We start from the raw sequence: 18,642 nt of genomic DNA, 5'->3' as shown, positions 1-18,642 counted from the left end.
GATTATGAGGTCAAGAGATCAAGACCATCCTGGCCAACATGGTGAAACCCCGTCTCCACTAAAAATACAAAAATTATCTGGGCATGGTGGCACGTGCCTGTAGTCCCAGCTACTTGGGAGGCTGAGGAAAGACAGTGCCTTCCATCTTGGGTACTCATTTTCTACTGAATCACTCGTCCTTGGGGAGTCCAGCCACCATGTTGTAAGGTAACCCTGTGGAGAGACCTACACAGTGAGTGAGTGAGATCTGCCAAAAACAGAATGAGTGAGCTTGAAGATGAATCTGTCTGACCCCAGTCAAGCCTTCAGATGAAACTGCAGCCCTGACTGACAGCTTTACTGCAACCTCATGAGTGATCTTGAGCCAGAGGCACTCAGCAAAGCTGTGTGTGTAATTTTGCCAGCAAAGCTGGCAGTAATTTTGACATGGCAAACGTTTGTGCGTTCAGCTGCTAAGCTTTGGGATGATTGGTTACACTGCAATAGATAACAAATGCAAGGAGCAGCTCGGACCCATCTCCTCCTTTAGGTGTCACCTGAGGTACTGGATGGACTAAGCCTTGGCCAATCTGCAGATTTTCACCAGCCCCTCTGGTGGTTCCTGGGTGTGCACAGAATGTGTATGTTTTGCTTGATGTCTGAGGGTGGCAGGAAGGAAAGTGAGTTTGGACCAACCACCAGGGTGTAGACAACTGGCCTGGCCATTGAAGGCCCTGTCTCCCTCCTCCATTCTGAACTTGGATGAGGAGACAGATCATCCAGGCTTGTGGGAGCCACAGCCACCCAATAAGTTTTACCTCATGCTCTTGCCACCCCAGTACCGTGATTCCCTCACCAAAAAATAAATCTTTACTGAAAACTCTAAATTATACACAGCACTTCCATGTACATTCTCCTTTGGATTCTTATAATTGCCCTAGGACGCAGGTAGATGAGGAAACTGAGTCTCCAAGGCTGGTGTAACTCTCTGTATTGTTTACAGGTTCTTTTACTTTTGAGGTCTCTCCCAAGACATACTTATGTTTGAGCTCAGAGGAGTTGAAAGAACTGCTGGAGCCAGGACCTAAACTCAGACAAAAGAAAGAGAGCCCTGGCATAGCACCCTCCTGCCCCTGCCTGGCTTCTAAGCCTCTGTGTACCTCTGAGCCTCACCCTGCCTCTTGGGTACCACAGAAGAAATATTTCTCAGGAGAGACCGTCTGGAGAAGGACAGCTGAGGAGTTAGGCTCCCCTCAGAGGGGGTTCTTTAAAAATTCTGAAACGATGTCATTGAAAAATATGCACACACACAAAAACAAAACCCTCTGAAAACCACATTTTTTTCTAGTTATAAATTGAGGATAATAACATTGTGTTTGATTTTGAGGGGTTTTATGAAGATTAATTTTTATGAAGAGTAATTACTTGGTTAATTAATTCAGTAACTCAACAAATATATAAAAGAATGTTTTCCATGTCCCAAGTATTATTCCAGATACTCAGAATGGTGGAGCACAAGATCCAGAAAATTCCTACCCAGTTGGACTTGTATTCAAGAGAAAAGATGTACTTACTCTGCAGGAACTAAATATCTCTATGGTTGTAATTAGTGGGCAGAGGTGGGTTACTTTTTTCACTGAATTTATGTCATATGTACTGTTGCACAGGTTTTAGTCACTTCATTATTAAATAATTTAATTGCTACCATTTACTTAATCTTGCCTAATTGATGGGCATTTTGATGTTTTTAGTTTTGACCATTATGAATAGAGTTTCTGTAAACAATTCTGTATAATTAACTTTCAACAATTCGTTTGAATTATTTCCATAAAATAAATTCATAGGAGGGGATTTGGGCTAAAGGATGTGAATTTTTTTTACTCTTTTTAGATAATACCAGATCATGCTCCAGAAATTATCAAATCAAATAACTATCAACAAGGTATTTTTTTATACCCAGCATTCTTAGCATTGGTTTCTTGATCATTTAATTCCTTTTTGGCTAATTTCACAGGTACTTGAATTTTATGAAGTTGAACATTTTCTTTCATGTCATATAAACAAATCTAATTACATTGGATTAAGATGTGGTAATAACATCTCAAAAGTTGTAGTGACGGCTGGGCATGGTGGCTCATGCCTGTAATCCCAGCAGTTTGGGAGGCTGAGGCAGGAGGATCACCTGAGGTCAGGAGTTCGAGATTGGCCTGGCAAACATGGTGAAACCCCATTTCTACTAAAAATACAAAAATTAGCTGGGTGTAGTGGTACACGCCTGTAGTCCCAGCTCCTCAGGAGACTGAGGCAGGAGAATTGCTTGAACCTGGGAGGTGGAGGTTGCAGTGAGCGGAGATCATGCCAATGCACTCCAAACTGGGTGACAGAGTGAGGCTCCGTCTAAAAAAAAAAAAAACTGTAGTGACTTAAAATGACAAAGGTTTATTTCTTGCTTGTGCTAGATTCCCACTGTGAGTTGACCTGTTCCTGTCCTCATTCTAGGGGCCAGGCTGGTGGGGCAGCCACCATCTGAAATGCTGCTGGACACTGAGGCAGTAGACAAGGGAGAGTAGCAAATCATGTATAGGTTATTAAACAGTCTGGCTGGAAGTTACACATGTTACTCCTTCTGCCATTTCATTGGCCAAAGCAAGTCACATGGCCATATCCTACTTCAAGAGCAAGGGACCTTTGATTCTCTCATGGGACCAAGAGAAGACACAGAAAAACCCGGAAGGTAGAACTAATGACTGTCACATAATGGTTTAGTATTTGTGAATTTTCTCTTATAAATTGACTCTTGATCCTTTTATTGCCTTTGGGTATGCAGTGATCCAGAGAAATGAGTATAATGTTCTTTATTTGATGCTTTTCTCTGGGAATGTTATGTTCTCACATCATCACCCAGTGCAACTCTGATATGGCCTTTCCTCTTCTTCCTGTTCTTTTACCAACCAAGATCAGCATTAACTGGGGGTGTTTCTTACTTTGTCTTCCCTTTTCCTTTTTGCTAAGTCAGAATGACAACCTTGAGAAGCATCCAGTCATCTTTTCCCCATTCTTAATGCCTGGGCATTGCTCCCTCAGGTTTTCCTGTAGTCTTCAGACTAATTGGCATGAAGCCTGAGGAGTCACTTTGAGCCAAAATGACAATGGACCTAACTAAGTGGTGATTACACGATAGTGAGTTACTTGTTCCCTTTCAAAGGCAAGCCAGTTTGGCTTCACTTCTGGTTAACTGGTGCTTCCTTTGATGTCACTTGAGTAAAGAGAGTGTCATTAAAAACAATCGAAGCTGCCAGGCACGGTGGCTCATGCCTGTAATCCCAGCACTTTGGGAGGCTGAGGCAGGCGGATCACGAGGTCAAGAGATCAAGACCATCCTGGCCAACACGGTGAAACCCCTTCTCTACTAAAAATACAAAAAAAATTAGCCAGGCGTGGTGGCAAGTGCCTGTAGTCCCAGCTACTCGGGCGTCTGAGGCAGGAGAATTGCTTGAACTTGGGAGGTGGAATTTGCAGGGAGCCAAGATTGCACCACTGCACTCCAGCCTGGGCGACAGAGCGAGACTCCATCTCAAAAACAAAACAAAACAAAACACAAACAAAAAGAACAATCGGAGCATATTTGTGCTCCATTTAAAAAGCCATTTGGTGCATTTTTCATTATCTGACCAAGAGTATGTATTTGTTTTAGATCAATGCAGATCTAATTTTCCTTTCAATATAAATCTGAGAACTCGAATGAGCTGACTCCTGTCTTTCTCATTGGATCTAGCACTTCATGTACACTAATTAGAAAAGAAACAGTTTGATGAGGTAAAGATGTGGTTTCCATCTGGGGGAGAATCTTCAGGAAGACAACGCTGTTCTTAGTAGGGATTCCTAACATTGGCTGGAATATCCCCATTTGGGGAGGAAGATCTCAAATAGAGAAAGAAGGAGGAATCACTTATGGTAAGAGAACAATATGTGTGTGTGTGTGTGTGTGTGTGTGTGTGTGTGTGTGTGTGTGTGCACCTGTGTGTGCACGTGGGTCTGGGAGACCACACAGACACTGGCAAAAGAGAAGCTGAGAAGGTCAACTCCACCCAGGTCTGGAGAGGCAGGTCCCTAGCACACATCTCTAGCGGCTGAATGCTGAGAAATGCCTGCTTGGGTCAGCGGGCTTGAAGGGGGACAGGGCTGTCTTCCACTTGCTCCCAGGGTGGGTTGGGAGCTTCACAACAAAAACAATGGGATCTACAACTCTTCCTGTCTCACCTGGCCCAGTGGTTCTTAGCCCTAGGTACAATTAGAATCACCGGGGAAGCTTTGAAAAATATTGATACCCAGGCCCCCCATCCTCTAGAGATTTGTATTCAGTTGGTCTGGAGTGAAGCCTGGGCTTCTGCATTTTGTTCAAGTGGACAAGGTTGAAATCCAATGAAGCACAAATGTATCATGCCCCTGCTTGTGCCCAATGTGTCAAAATACCCATTCACCATCAAACAACCACACTTGGGGGTGTTTGGTTTTTCTCATGCTTAAGAGGGGCAATTATATTAACCGTTTTCTTTTCAGTTCCATGGAGTGGTGATGTGGTTTGACTGTGTCCCCACCCAAATCTTATCTTGAATTGTAGCTCCCATAATCCCCATGTGTTGTGGGAGGGACCCAGTGGGAGGTAATTGAGTCATGGGGGTGGATTTTTCCCGTGCTGTTCTCATGATAGTGAATAAGTCTCAGGAGATCTGATAGTTCTATAAAAGGGCAGTTTCCCTGTACATGCTTTCTTACCTGCTACCATGTCAGATGTGACTTTGCTCCTCCTTCACCTTCCGCCATGACTGTGAGGCCTCCCCAGCCATGTGAAACTGTGAGTCCATTAAACCTCTTTTTCTTTATAAATTACCCAGTCTTGGGTATGTCTTTATTAAGAGGATGAGAACAGACTAATATAAGTGGTTTGAATGGTGGTCCCCCAAAATATATGTGAATGTCCTGGATTCTTTGAATGCGACCTTATTTGGAAAAAGAGTCTTTATTAATATAACTAAGTAAAGTCAGGCAGCTTGAGATAAGATCATCCTGGATTACCCAGATGGGTCTTAAATCTAATGACAAATGCTCTTATAAGAGATAGAAAATGAGAAGACAGAGACACAGAGAAGAGGGTATAGCCATGTGGAGATGGTGGTAGAGGTTGGAGTGATGTGGCCACAAGCCAAGGAATGCCTGCAGCCTCTGGAAGATGGGAAAGGCAAGGAAGTCTCTTCCCCTAGAGCCTCTGCAGGGAGCACAGCCCTGCTGACACCTTGATTTCAGAAGTCTACCCTCCAGAATCATGAGAAAATAAACTTCAGTTGTTTTAAGTCACTAAGTTTATCATAAATTATTACAGCAGCCACAGGAAACAAAACATATCCTATTGAATCCCTTTTCCTTTATGCATCCTTTCCTTAGTGCTTTTCCAGATGTCTTGGCTGTTTTTCCAGAATAAAGTTTACGAAATTTCCATTTTTTTTTCTGATTTCTACACACTCCTCTTGACTGATGCATACTGGTGCAACAACTTGCACACAGCAGCAGCTGATGCAAACCCATGGCTGTGGCCCTGTTGAAGAGCCTATCTAACTGGAGTCTTCATAGTACTAAGTTGATCCTTCAGGTTGCAGAGAGAAGTGGTGGCAGTAGAGCTAGGAAATAGGGAGAGGGAAACTCTAAGGCATGAGGCTAGGGCCAGAACAAATTTTATGGGCCAAATGCATGATTTGCAGCTGTTTATAAGAAAGGATCCTTGTGCATTGCCTTGGGGGAAGGGCAAGGGTATGTTGGAACTTTAGAGTCTGAGAATGTTCTAGTTCTTCAGAGTCTGAGAAAACTTTAGATCTTCTTTCTTGGTAAATCCCTCTCAATGTCTTATGTAGAAAAATAGCTCCTCCTACTAAAATGGGCAGAAGCAGAGTTACAACACAATATTTCTAAGTATTTACCGGCATTGAGTGAGGGCTCACGTTAACCATGAACATCATGCCTGGGACACCTGGAGAAAATGATGTGAAGGACAGGGGGAGTCCTAGCTGGGTCTTGTGCCAAAGAGTGGTGGAAGAAGGGGATCCCAGGTGGATCCAAGGAACAGATCTGGGGGACCTTGAACAGGAAGTCTAGAAACAACAGGGGTCAAGAAGAGTGGGGGAGTAGTCAGGTCGGTCATGGCCAGCTGGGGAGGGCTCAGACCTCTCCTCCCCACTTCCCACACCAGGGAGCTGCCAGTGTAACTGGAGAGAGAACTGGCTCTGCTGATATTGGGTCATTTTTTAAAATAAACTTTTAATTTTAGAATAGTGGAGATTTGACATTTGTGGATTTGAGATTTGTGGAATTGTTGTGAAGATAGCCTAGAGTTCCTATGTGCCCCACATTCCCTCTTATTAATATTTTACATGTTCACTAATTAACATTAGTATGATACATTTGTCACAATTAATGAACAGATATAAAGGCATTATTTTTCATTAAAGTCGATCCTTTGTTCAGATTTCCTTAGTTTTTCCCTAATGTCTCTTTTCTGTCCCAGGATTCCATCCTGGATGCCGCACTGCATTTAATTATCATGACTTCTTAGGCTCCTCTTGGTTGTGAGAGTTTCTCAGATTTTCTTTGTTTGTGACGACCTTGACAGTTTTAAGGAGTACTGGTCAGGTATCTTGTAGCCTGTTTCTCAGCTGGGATTTGTCTGATGTTGTTCTCATGATTAGACTAAGGTTATTGGATTTGGGGAGGAAGACCACAGAAGTGAAATACCATTCTCATCACATCATATCAGATGTACAGACTATCAACATGATTTATCACTGCTGATTTTAACCTTGACCACATGGCTGAGGCAGTGTTTTTTTCATATTTCCACACTGTAAAGTTACTCTTTTTCTCCCCTTTCCATTTTGCACTCTTTGGAAGGAAGTCATTATGTACAGCCTACACTTAAGGAATGGAGAGCTGTTTACCTTCTTGAAGTGTACTCTACCCTACAGAGATTATTTGGAATTCTTCTGCATAAGAGATTTACTCATTCTCCCCCATGTATTTATCTGGGCATTTATTTATATGAGTATGATCTCACTGATATTTATTTTATACATTGGGTTATCATCCAATACTACTTTCTAAATTTTGTTGCTCAAATTGTCCCACCTTTGGCCATTGAGAGCTCTTTCAGTTAGTTCCTGTGTCCCTTTGACATAGAAATGTGGGGGTTTTGTTCTTGCTTTTTTTCTTGAGCACTTTCATACTTTTTGGCCCTACAAGATGTCCCAGGATTATTTTGTATGTTTATTTCCTGCTCCAGTCCTAGAAGCAGCCATTTCTCTAAGGAGGCCTGGTTCCTTTTATTGGAGAATGCTATTATAAACCAAGATCTAGGTGGTAGGTGTGCTCATTGCAACTGAGTGGTCATTGAATCTAGACCCCCTCAACTGACAGAGTAAGGATATATGTATGTGTGGTATACTAACTTGTGTATTTACACATATCTTAAATATTTTTATATGCAACTACCTGTATCTATATTAAGCCAAATATGAGTTCATACTCATGTCTCCAACTCCAATCTATTACTACATAGATCATTCTAGACTCTTTCCCTTTCCTGTCTGTAACCTCCCACTCTAACAGTAAGAAACCTGGCTCTTACCATCTGCCATCTATTTACTTAATTGTTCAGTTTCAGTATATATATAATGATTTCAGAGCTGTTAACTGTACCCTCATGGGAAACAACTTTATCAGCTAGAGTACAGTGCTGGGCTTATGTACAGTTCCTTAACCTTCAGTCTTACAGACTCCACTCACTTCCAAAGTTACTGTACCTTATTCCCCTACATTCTGCATTTCATCCTGGGATCTTCTGATTTCTAAAATGATTTTATCCCAGCTTCAATTGAAAAATGCCAGAAAAGGAATTACACTTGCACCAGCCCTTGTAGTTAGAATAATTGGTACTTTGATCATCAGGGACTGTGTTGGTTGCCCTGTTCTGTGCTGACAGATGGTGTTGGGTTGCTGAGATTGTCTCTCTGTCCATAATCACATGACTGGTATGGAAGAGGAGAAGGTCCCACAAAGGAAATGGGGTGCGGGACAGACACAACAACAGATGCCCACAGTATTCCACTTCTTAGTCCCACAGCACGCATGCACACATCCATCTTCCCACATTTATAGCTAGAAACCTAGCCTTTCCCAATGAAATTTATATGTCTTCTCTCCCCAAAGGCAGCCAAGTTAAAATCCACATAGTTACTATAAGCAGCTGCAAGTCCAGGAGCCCTGAGTGATATGTTTTGTTCTCATCAAGATTTGAATGTGGCTCTTCAGGGTCAGGCAAATTCCTGCCCAAAAGTATTTGGATTCTAACAAAGAAGAAAAAACAGGGTAATATTTAACTAAAGATATAAAATTTTAATAGACGAATAGCAAGAGAAATTTTCTTGATCAGTAAACATTTGTACTTTTGTAATTCTTTTCATATAATGCTGTGTAGATACTTAATGACTCTATCAATGTTTTAGCCTGGGTCTGTGGAGAAGGCAGACAGTGAAGGATATGGATTCGTGTGTTCTGGAGACATCAGTTTCTACCCTCAGCATTGCTTAATGTGTGTTCTAATTTTGTTTGCATACAGGGTTCATTTCTCAGTGCTAATTGAAATTCAAATAAGTATCTTTTGTATTCTCATGATAGTTTCATTTAGTAATCACTTTGTGTCTGTCAAGAATTTTATGTATGTTCTTCTTTAACTCCATTAATCTTAGCTGAATTTCAAAGCATTGTAATTAAATTGTATCAAATTGTTTACTTTGAAACCCTTTTAAAAATGTCAATGGACTGGAATTAAATTCTATTAATTGGTACAGAGTGCCTGCAAAAGCAGAATGAGTTGCAATATGCGACCATTGCTAATATGATGAGACCAGAGTTGACATTAATAAAAGAACTGTAATAATTTACCATCTGTTTGATCAGCTGATGCTTCTTAGCATACCATAAAAGACTACAGAAAGAAGAAAGCTATTTTCAGTTCACGAAAGGTAATGATGCTGTGATTCCAAGCAGAACCTCTCAGTGGTTGCATCTTTATCACTTCCATTCTTTTAAGAATTTTGCTATATATCACACACACAGACAGTTTCCAAGTCCCTCAAATGGTGGAATATTTTAAATATTTCCATTTAACAAATCAATGTTTTAAACATGAAAATCCAAGTTGAATATAATTGTGCCACCCACAAAAATGATAGGGTTTATAAAAAGTAGGGTTTCATAGATATTATAGGTTATGTAGACAAATATTAGGGCATAAGTTTAAAATCTGCTGAATAAACATCCCTCAATTCTATCAATGTATTGCTATGACTGGATATATGAGCTCATTTGGAAATAATGTCAAAAGCTTCAATTTAAGACTGTTTATGAATGTGGGACCCTGCCCTCTGCTACCTGGCTTCCTGGCCTCCCCATAACAGATAACTCTGATTAGTAGTGCTTCACAGCTCAAAAATCTTCAGTAATTCCTTAATCTTCCACCTATGGTCTTCCACACTTTGGTTATCACTTGCCCATTTCCCTTATTTCTCATCCATTATTTTCCTTCTCCTATTCTTTCCTCTGCCTGGGAACCCCTTCCAAGTTTTGTCTAGTGGCTCCTGAGGGCAGTGACCCTGTCTGGCTCATGGCATAGCTCATGGGTGGTTATAATATTTCTGTGGATATTTGCCAACAAATGAATGTCTATTTACATTCCACCCATTTTTCAAAACCAGGCTCAAATAATGCCACTTTTTTTTTTTTTTTTTTTTTTTTTTTTTTTTTTTTTTTTTTGAGACGGAGTCTCGCTCTGTCACCCAGGCTGGAGTACAGTGGCCGGATCTCAGCTCACTGCAAGCTCCGCCTCCCGGGTTTACGCCATTCTCCTGCCTCAGCCTCCCGAGTAGCTGGGACTACAGGCGCCCGCCACCTCGCCCGGCTAGTTTTTTGTATTTTTTAGTAGAGACGGGGTTTCACCGTGTTAGCCCGGATGGTCTTCATCTCCTGACCTCGTGATCCGCCCGTCTCGGCCTCCCAAAGTGCTGGGATTACAGGCTTGAGCCACCGCGCCCGGCCAAATAATGCCACTTCTAAAAAGATCTGTCTGATTCCCTCATCCGGAACTAACCTCTATGTCCATACATTGTGATCTAGAACTCCTTTGTTATAGCACTTTTTACATACGGACATCCTCTGCTGATAATGTCTACTTTCACATCTTTGAGAACATGAGGTAACATAGAAATTCCTTCCTCTTTTCACAGAAAAAAATCACCAGCCAATCTTATGTTTGCCCCACATATTTGCTGCTTTTTTTTCCACAAATGACAATATGACTCTTTTCCTACCAAAGTTTACCCCCTCCACGTGTGTTCTAGAACCTACCGTTTCTTCTTTTGATAAGGTACTTGCTCCCTCTAGCTCCTCTAACATCAATCTATCAGTCTTCTTCTCTTTACAGCATCGTTTTCACCAGCACTCAAATATGTTCTAATATTTCCTGTCTTAACAAATAATTCCTGTTGATGTCATATACTTTATGAATCACCATCACATTCTCTTTCCTCCCTTTAATAGAAAAACTTTTTGAGTTGCCCATGGTACCTGTTTCTCATCCTCATCTTTTATTCTGTCCTCATCCCATTTATACTGGGTTTATAACCCCACCAGTTCACTGAGGTTGTTTCTGCTGAGGTCACCAGATTGACCTCTATGTTGCAAAACTCTACAATCATTTTTATGTCTATATTTATTCAAGGTCTCAGAGGCATGTAACATAGTGTTGATTACTTCAATTTTTTTAAAAATATTCTTTTATATTGACTTTCATGTCACCACACTCACCAGATTTTACTTCTACCTTTTTAGTTGCTCACCAGTAATGGAGATAAAATGAATCATAAAAAATTCTCAATTAATTCAAAAGAAGAAAGTAAAACAGGGGAAAGTAGAGTGAAAAATAGAGAGGACATATAGGAAACAAACAGAAAGATGGCAAACTGGAATACTACTATATGGATAATTAAATTACATGCAAACGGTCTAAATATCCCAATTAAAAGGCAGACCATCAGATTGGATAGTAAGACCCCGTTATACGCTGCCTACAAAAAACTATACAAAGACACAGATAGATTAAAAGTTAATGGATGTAAAATACATACTCTATTAACACTAATCCAAAGAAAGCAGAATTGTCCATATTAATATTAGACAAAGTAGACTCAGAACAAGGACTATTACAGGGATGAAAAAGGAGAGTTCTTAAAGATAAAGTGATCAGTTTATAAGGAATACAAAACAATTTTCAATGTATATTCATCAATAACAGAGCTTCAAAATACATGAGGCAAAAACTAACATAACTGAAAGGATAAATGGACAAATTCACAGTTGTAGTTGAACATATCAACACTCCTTTCTCTAACTGATAGGACAGGAAAATCAATAGGTATATGTAAGATTAGAACAATATGTGAACAATGTGATATAACTGACATTTATAGGAAGCTCCCCATGACAAAAACAGAACACTCATTCTTTTAATTTTCATATGGACATTCATTAAGATCATACGCTAAAGCATAAAACAAGTCTCAATAATTTAAAAGACATGAAATAATATGGAATGTGTTCTCTAGTGATAATGGAACTAAATTAGAAATCTATCACAGAGATTGCCCATGGGGAACATGCAGAAGGACAGGAAATATGGTCCAAGATTAAAACTTTGGGGAATACCAACGTAGTGGTAGTAGAGGAAGAGCTCTTCAAAGAAGGCCAATGAGAAGAGATCAAAGAAGAATAAGGAGAACCAGGAAAGAGGAGCCATGAAGATAAAAGGAACAGAGAATTTCAAGGAACAACAATGTTATATCTAGAAGTGTCCAATAAGATGAGGACTGAAATAAATCCACTGGATTTGCAGACATGGAGATTACTGGTGACCTTAGCAAGAGAGCAATTGATGGGAAATGAGGAAGTAAAGGCAGTGAGTATCTATTCCTCTTCCAGGCAAATCTCTTTTCTTCTTAGGAAAGCAAAAAACATGAAAACAAGGCAGTGGCTGGAGACAGTCAGGGTCAGAGGAGGGAATTTTTTTCTTTTTTCTTAATTAATTTGTTGTTATTTTAAAGATAAGAGAGATTTGGACATGTTTGTAGGCTGAATATTAAGATCTGGTGGTAAAAGACAGTTGAAGATACAACAAAGGAGTTACTTGTTGGAATGATGTTCCCAAGGAGGTGGGAAGGAATGGACTTACTACTATAGGTGGGGGATTCATCTTGAATACAGATATAAGAGGCAAAAATATAAGGATGAGTCTAAATGTAGATGAATTTATAGGTGGCCATGGAAATTGCTCACACAAAGCACCTTCATAGATTTATCTTTTACCTTTATGCTGACTCCCAAAATTTATTCCTTCTCTTAGCTCTTGAGCTCCAGATCCAACTTCCGGTTTGCACTTACCATGTACAAAAATAAGCTTGTATTCTCCCCAAGTTCCCTTCCTGACTCCTGTCTCTTCCTTTTGTCCCCTTTTGACCCAGACAACTGGAAACTTGAGTTAGCCTCATGTGTGGCACATTCTAACCTTTTTTCAGATGAAAACTTGGGTTTCACTTGTCAAAACTGCAGAGCGTGGAGTGGGCTGCAACGTATGGGATGGGTTGGAGAGTGGATCATAGAAAATGGGTTTTGAGATGATGACAAATCAGAGATGGCCAGGCTACCTGAGAGTGTTGCTCATTCACAGAGGTGAGACAGATAGAAGATTCTAGGTAGAAAGACAGCAAAATGAAATTCTGTGAGATTAAAAAAGAGTAAAGAGTTTGGAAGGTGGGAAGCAGACCCTCGAGAAAACTCTGAGCTGGTGAAATTCTGGATATAAGCCCTGTCCATGGTGTTCCTTTGAATTTGAACATGAGCTTGGATGGAATCACTGAAAGCACCAAGCTGATATGGACTCCCCAAATCTACTGAGGCTTCCAGCATTCTTCCAGACTCTGGATTTGAACTGTGGGCTTTCCTTTTTTGGTTCCTTTTCCATCTTTCATCCCATCCCAGTAAGATTCATTTTTAAGTGCTAGATATTCTTCCTCTGCAATCTCTCTCTACTCTGGCCTCCAAATCATACATCTCTCTTTTTTTCTCCTCTTGCCAACCACTCTCTAGATTCTTTGCACCTTCTGTTTCTAGTCAGTTTAGAAATGTTAAAAAAAAAAAAAAGCTTTTCTCATAGTTTTTCTACTCTTGGCAGAGTAGACCTGGCCAGAAGCCAGTAGTAGCAATGTGCATGAAGATGGGAAAAAAATAATATATATATATATTTTATATATATATAAAAAATAATGAAGCGAAACACTGATCCAATCTTGGAAAATAACTTCCCTAAAAATTTAAATTTATAATCTAGGCCAAGATGTCGATTGCTGTTTATTTTCTCTGAGCCAGACTTAGTGGCTACAAGTTGCTTGGCTGTCCAAAGGTTCTCACAACGCATGATAGCCATGCCTCAGGCCCCCTGCAGAGTAGATTTAATTAGGGTAAATGATACTCATGTTTTGGCCTGGAGACCTCTTGCTGTGGTCCATTTGCCCCACTGTGAGGTTGGGAATCACCCATGCTGGGCCACTCATGTGCTCCTGTCAGTTAACTCTGAATTTCACACATGCTTGGTTGCGTGAGCCCTCAGAAAAGTGTCCTCTTTCTTCCTTCATCTTGACCACCTGGGATCACCTGTGGTTTTGAGACCACTGTGTTTATACCATTCACAAACTGGCCAGCCCTTCTCTCTTTGAAATTATTAAGTTTTTCAAGGACAAAACCTCCATTTTGTGGTAGATACAGCTGCTTTTGACATAGAAGAGTCTGGAAACAGGGTCTTGTCAAAATTCAGTTCAGATATGTGGCTGTGTTTACTCTAGCCTTGGTCGGGTGGCAGCAGTATGTCTGTTGAGAATAACAGAGCTACCAGTCATGTCAGCACCCACTCCTGGCCCCCTGCTCACATAATTAAACTGTTCATTCAGCCTCACATCCTCACACTCAAGAAATGTAAAAGCCCATTGGGGCATTTATTAATAACGGCTCTTTCTGGGTTCTACTGTAAAGGAACAGGTGTCTCCGATTATCATGTGAGGAGAAGAAACCACGACAGATGCTGTCACTGAAGCCATGAGAGGTAGGGAAGATGGCAACATGGCCGACCCCTCTCAGCCCACCCGAGACTGAGCTGGGTAGGGTGGGCGACACGGAAGGCAGGCAGCTTAGAGACTTGTAGGAGAAAGCCCCGGATTTCACCATGCCATCTGAGCCACCCGTGGGGGACATGCTCAGGATAAATTTGGGGGGCAGAGGCTAGGAATAGCTTCCAGGTTCCATGGCTGGTAACACAGTGGTGCATTGGTTCCTGTTGATTGTCCCAGACCTGGGTGTGACTGAGGTAGAAGAAAGACACAGCCCTGGGTCCCTGACTCCTTCTGTTCTGGGGTTTCCCCTGATAGTGGTTATTACCAGGGACCACCTCTTTTAGGGGAGTGTTTGGAAATGTGAAAGGGGCATTTTAGTCACCATGTGCGGGCACTGGCATGACAGGCTGAGCATAGAGGCTAAAACTCAGCAAGACCCAGGATAGTGGCACCAACAGGAAATCCTCCTGCTGGGATGTGTCCCTTTGATAAACATGCAGATCGCAAGGCCTCCCAAGGAGGAGCCCTACCGCGTTTGGACAGACTCTGAGGCAGGTCTGAGTTTAAACATGGCGTCCGGCCCCTGCCTTTGCCTGACTGAAGGGCATTGCCTGTGAGGGCACAGAGCTCACTGCAGCTGAAAAGAAGACCCATGGCTCAGCCTTTCAGGAGTGGGCACTGCTCCAGCATTAGCTGGGAACACAAAGTGCCTGTAGAGGTTTGGAAAAGACTGCGGGCACTGGCAAAATAAGCCCCCGAAGGTGATGAGACCCATCCTTCACTATCACCAGAGCAAAGAATGTCTGTAGTTCAGTTACTTCCCTGAGAGGAGCACCAGGTTCTCTGGCAGGATTCAAGATGAGACTGGTGTTAGAGGGATGGATGGCAAACAGTATTAGTTTACTATACCACCTGTGGCCCTCAGAAAACAAAGGTATCCCCAGAGATAGAAGTTCATTCAGCTTCTAGAAGGCTCTAAATGTTTGCACAACTTGGCTCTTCTCTCCCAGGCTCTAACCTTTACTCCTGCCCAGTTGTTGGTCTGTCAGTCTCTTTCCTCGAACCAGAGCAATAACATTTTGACAGTGTTTAGAGCCAACCTTGGAAACAGAGGTAGACAAGGTTCTGGCTTCACTTTCTGAATTTCTTTCTCTTTCCCTCTCTCAAGGTAAGAGCATAGCCTGCCAACAGTTTGCTAATTGTCTCCAAGTGAAAAGATTGTTTAATTCAGAAGAGATTTTAGACTCCCAGGGGCATGACACCCGTCATTTCACAATGGAGAATTATTTTTGTGGTATTTATTTTATGATTCCTGACCCTTGTTCTAAATCTTGCTGATGTGTTTTCATTTAAAATGTATTAACCGAGACTTGGCATAGTCACTTGGCTCCATTAAGCTCTACAACAGCTTAATCCAGATTTTATTATATTGGGACTTGAGTATACAAACTTTAAGATGAGAGGAAGCTGAGGATAAATAATTTTAATACTTACTATGCATTTAACTCTTTTGGTACCTTCTGGGCAATTATCTGGAGTGATTGTGATTGGACTTTAACATTTCCAAAATGTGGCGACAGTGACTGTTAAGTCTTCCTGAGATGAGGGTTCCTGGGAGCCCCAGGGTAAGTGGCAGACTAAGGTGAGCATTTAGGGTTCTGTGATTGCTTTAGATCAACAGCCATGCATTGGGCATGTCTAGTGGATGCAGAGCCCTGCCAGGCATCACGGAGAAGGCAGCCTTGACTCTCCTCTGGGCTTCAGGACATTAATATCTAACTGCCTCCTTGCCAGCTCTGTTTGCTGCTCTCCCAAACTCCTCAACATTAACACTTCCAAGGTGGATCTCCTCACCTTGTTCTCAAACCTGACCCTCCAGTGTATTCCCCTTACAAAAGCAAAGTCACTGTCCACCTGTTTTAGTTGCTCCTGCAGCACTATCTCGTGCATCACAACTAGAGCCTGTTGGCTCCTCCTCAGTATGTCTGCAATCTGTCTACTTCTCTCCATCTCGACTGCCCCCACCAGGTCCAGCACCAACAGTTCTCACCTAGAGTCCCCCACCATTAGCCTCCTACCTGTCTCTTCACATCCATTTGTGGCCTCCACTTCTGCAGCTAGAGTGATCTCCTCTAAGTAGAAACCAAATCAGCCTACAACCCTGCCCCAAACCCATCAATGGCTTCCTACTGCACTTGGCTTAAAACGGAAGTGTTCGCACTTCCTGAAGACCCTGTGGATCTACCCCTCTTTACCTTCCAGCTCCTTGCATGCCCTCGTCTCCACTTCTTACTGGGCTCAGTCAGACCCCATCAGTCCCCAAATCATTCCCTGGCTAAGGCTCCTTCATCATTCAGGCTATTTCCTCTGCAAGGCCTTTCCTGACCCCCTCCTAACCTAACTGAGGCCTCCGTTATACTCTTTACTAGCACCCTGTGCTTCTTTTCCAACTTCCACGGTTCTTCTTTCCCACACACTAACCCTCTACTCCTGCCCAGTTGTTGGTCTGTCAATACAACCACGGTGTGTACTTTTATATTTATTGTTGCAATTGCAAATTTAACACCTGTCCCTTCCACCAGACTCTAAGTTCCTTAAGGGTCGAGGCCCTATCTGTTTTGCTCAGAACTAGAAATTCAGCAGCTGGATCAGTGCCTGATACATCCTCAATAAATATTGGTTGAATCCATAAATTTAAAAATGGAATGGTTGCTGCTTTCAAGAAGTTGATGGTCACTGCCACCAGGAAAAACCCGTTGAGCCTCACCCATGTCCACTCTAGACAAGGAGAAACATAAATATCTGAAAAAACTCAAAAACTGCTCAAAGCATTGTGAAACAAAGTGAAAACCCATATCTTGGAAAATCCAAAAGACTTATGATGCAGTCTGGTGAGTCTTACCATGTTAAGGTCATGGACTGGTGGCAGGTGGGGAGAGAGGTACCTTTTTCAGAATGATGTTTGCATCCGTATCCTCAAATCTCAGAGAGCTGAGCAAAGGGCTGAGTGGAGAGGGAATCCACAGAAATGTGTGTGTTGGCCACCTAGCTAGGTCCTCTTCTGGGTCCTGTTGGAAGTCCTCTTGTTAATCCATTAAGGTCTATGCATTCGTGGTTTCAGGCATTCTCCTGGGGAAACCCCCAACCACACCCTCCAAGGAGATGCAAGTCTGCTCTCATTTCCTGTCCTCTCTGGATTTCTGGAGCCCCCAGGTTGAGTGTCATGGGGGAACTCCATGGATACTCAGCAGCTACTGGTAGGAAGTCCTTCTTTGTCTCCAGCTGCCTGCTGGAGCTGAGATCTTTTGGGCTGGGCTCCTTTTCCAGGAGGTAAAATAAAATGTGCTTACTTGTTCCTAGCTGCAATTGTTTAATTGGCTTGTTTTCAAGTTTTCATGTGGGCCTAGAGAGTTCATAGATGAAGGAAACTTTTTATTTATTTATTTATTTATTTATTTATTTTTATTATACTTTAAGTTCTAGGGTACATGTGCATAACGTGCAGGTTTGTTACATATGTATACTTGTGCCATGTTGGTGTGCTGCACCCATCAACTCGTCAGCACCCATCAACTCGTCATTTACATCAGGTATAACTCCCAATGCAATCCCTCCCCGCTCCCCGTGATAGGCCCCGGTGTGTGATGTTCCCCTTCCCGAGTCCAAGTGATCTCATTGTTCAGTTCCCACCTATGAGTGAGAACATGCGGTGTTTCGTTTTCTGTTCTTGCGATAGTTTGCTGAGAATGATGGTTTCCAGCTGCATCCATGTCCCTACAAAGGACACAAATTCATCCTTTTTTATGGCTGCATAATATTCCATGGTGTATATGTGCCACATTTTCTTAATCCAATCTGTCACTGATGGACATTTGGGTTGATTCCAAGTCTTTCCTATTGTGAATAGTGCTGCAATAAACATACGTATGCATGTGTCTTTATAGCAGCATGATTTATAATCCTTTGGGTATATACCCAGTAATGGGATGGCTGGGTCATATGGTACTTCTAGTTCTAGATCCTTGAGGAATCGCCATACTGTTTTCCATAATGGTTGAACTAGTTTACAATCCCACCAACAGTGTAAAAGTGTTCCTATTTCTCCACATCCTCTCCAGCACCTGTTGTTTCCTGACTTTTTAATGATTGCCATTCTAACTGGTGTGAGATGAAGGAAACTTTTAATAATGGGTTGAAAACAATAGTTTATAGAAAATTAGAAAGAAAAATACAAAGATTGATGAGGGCCTTTTGCTTCATGGCTGCTGGCTCATTCTAAAGGGATTCAAACACATCACACTTTAGGGCCATATCTGTCTGCTTTTCCCAAGAGCAAATACGATGCCACAAATTTAGGATGGTGGGTTTGTGCTATAGACGGAATGTCTGTGTCTCCCCAAATATT

At 41.9% G+C, this 18,642-nt stretch overlaps 2 protein-coding genes across 27 annotated transcripts in view; one reads left to right on the top strand and one right to left on the bottom strand.

Annotated features, from left to right (window-relative positions):
• The window catches only part of ATP5PO (ATP synthase peripheral stalk subunit OSCP), a 1,173,690-nt gene that overhangs the window by 329,408 nt on the left and 825,640 nt on the right, over positions 1 to 18,642 (bottom strand). The gene's annotated exons all lie outside the window — the stretch shown is intronic.
• Positions 1 to 18,642, top strand: part of MRPS6 (mitochondrial ribosomal protein S6) — a 519,933-nt gene that overhangs the window by 390,305 nt on the left and 110,986 nt on the right. The window contains exon 1 of one of the 7 annotated variants that reach the window (XM_050784655.1): positions 3,492 to 3,933. The exons of the other annotated variants lie outside the window; for them this stretch is intronic. The gene's annotated coding sequence lies outside the window, so the exon portion shown is untranslated. Of the gene's footprint in view, positions 1 to 3,491; positions 3,934 to 18,642 lie in introns of those variants that run through there. 7 annotated transcript variants of the gene reach the window in all.

This window comes from Macaca thibetana, chromosome 3 (assembly GCF_024542745.1).
Source record: "Macaca thibetana thibetana isolate TM-01 chromosome 3, ASM2454274v1, whole genome shotgun sequence".
NCBI classification, from domain to species: Eukaryota; Metazoa; Chordata; class Mammalia; order Primates; family Cercopithecidae; genus Macaca; species Macaca thibetana.
Note: the sequence above shows the minus strand (reverse complement) of the source record. Positions and strands in the feature narration are given on the sequence as shown.